This window comes from Dermacentor albipictus, chromosome 1 (assembly GCF_038994185.2).
Source record: "Dermacentor albipictus isolate Rhodes 1998 colony chromosome 1, USDA_Dalb.pri_finalv2, whole genome shotgun sequence".
In the NCBI taxonomy this organism is placed as follows: Eukaryota; Metazoa; Arthropoda; class Arachnida; order Ixodida; family Ixodidae; genus Dermacentor; species Dermacentor albipictus.
The window spans coordinates 437454852-437456591 of record NC_091821.1 but is presented as its reverse complement, the minus strand read 5'-3'; the positions used below and the strand labels follow the sequence as shown (position 1 = coordinate 437456591).

General features: G+C 47.6%; 1 protein-coding gene across 5 annotated transcripts in view; it reads right to left on the bottom strand.

The window, feature by feature from the left end:
* CASK (peripheral plasma membrane protein CASK) overlaps nt 1-1740 on the bottom strand; it is an 815631-nt gene that overhangs the window by 419324 nt on the left and 394567 nt on the right. The window lies entirely within an intron of this gene.

Here is a 1740-nt window from a genome sequence, read left to right as displayed (position 1 = left end):
TACTTGGTGCGTATATTTAAGCTATTTCTCTCGCTAGCCGAGCGCGTCGATTCCCGCCCCACGGCGACACGCCTGATCTGTCCGGGGCTCTTCGCCGCGGGAACATTGCTTGGTTCTTTATGGCAGACGAACGGTTAGTTTTATGTTCCCTTTTACGCAGGATGAATGAGAACAAAGCTAGGAAGGCGACCCCTTAATTAAGAAGCGGTGGGAGATTTGTTGCCACACGCTAAAAAGTGGAAGCACACAACGAAAAAATACTTGAACTTCATCTGTCGATGAGCCTAGTCTCTGGCTTTCGGTCGTTGAGCACAAGTTTGTGGGGTTCGACTTCCGTTCCCGCGCACTAAGATTTCGCTGCAGGCCAAAGGCTAAATGATGGTCGAAATTGATTTAGCTAGTTCTGTATTACGCGCGGCTCAGACAACGCCTCGCCAAAACATTGTTGGACTTGTGCACGACCGATAAAAAAATGTCCGGCTTGGGATTTTCCCTTGGACGGTAGTTCTGCTATTGCACTAGCCTGGATAGAGCAATAGTGTTGATAACTGGACGGTGACATTTTGTCGGAAAATCATTGGGACTTTCGAATTTGAAAGACCATTGGTGTATTGTTGAAACTATGATGTATTTCAATGTTGAATTGAATTATGGGGTTTTACGTGCCAAAACCACTTTCTGATTATGAGGCACGCCGTAGTGGGGGACTCCGGAAATTTTGACCACCTGGGGTTCTTTAACGTGCACCTAAATCTAAATACACGGGTGTTTTCGCATTTCGCCCCCATCGAAATGCGGCCGCCGTGGCCGGGATTCGATCCCGCGACCTCGTGCTCAGCAGCCCAACACCATAGCCACTGAGCAACCACGGCGGGTTTATTTCAATGTTGAAAGCCCATTAAAGCACTGTTGAAGATGTGTTGAATCTCAATATTAAAAGCCTATTGACGTATTATTGAAATGCGTTGTTTGTCAATATTGAAAGCCCTTTGAAGCATTGTTGCAGATGTGGTGAGTCTCAAAATTGAAAGTCCATTGAAATATCGCCTCAAGTGGCTCAGTTATTATCGGTGTGAGACCCGCCGTGGTTGCTCAGTGGCTATGGTGTTGGGCTGCTGAGCACGAGGTCGCGGGATCGAATCCCGGCCACGGCGGCCGCATTTCGATGGGGGCGAAATGCGAAAACACCCGTGTGCTTAGATTTAGGTGCACGTTAAAGAACCCCAGGTGGTCAAAATTTCCGGAGTCCTCCACTACGGCGTGCCTCATAATCAGAAAGTGGTTTTGGCACGTAAAACCCCAAATATTATTATTATTATTATTATCGGTGTCGAACTGACTCGATCGTCGTCACTGTAGATCGGCAGCGTCGATGTAATGACCATGCAGTACAATAAACGTATTGAAGTACTCCCGTCGTGCTCTCGCTAGTCTTCACAAAATTTTGCTCGAGCATTCCTGCCTCTGTTACACTTGTCTTCAAAGCGACCGAGTTCATACGGCAGTCGGCATTGAACTGGACGAGTTGCCAATGCGTTGCACTGATAGGTGTGCATAACACGGCGACCGTTTTCTTGCCTTCTGGTTAGAAGGGAATCGAACGGCACGAAAGGCGGAACGTAAAGCCGGACGACATGCACCGCGCCAACTTACGACCAGTATTCATTGCATATTAACTGCAATATCTAGGAAATAGACTCTGCGCAAGAGATCATAAAAACGCCAATTTATCACCAGCCA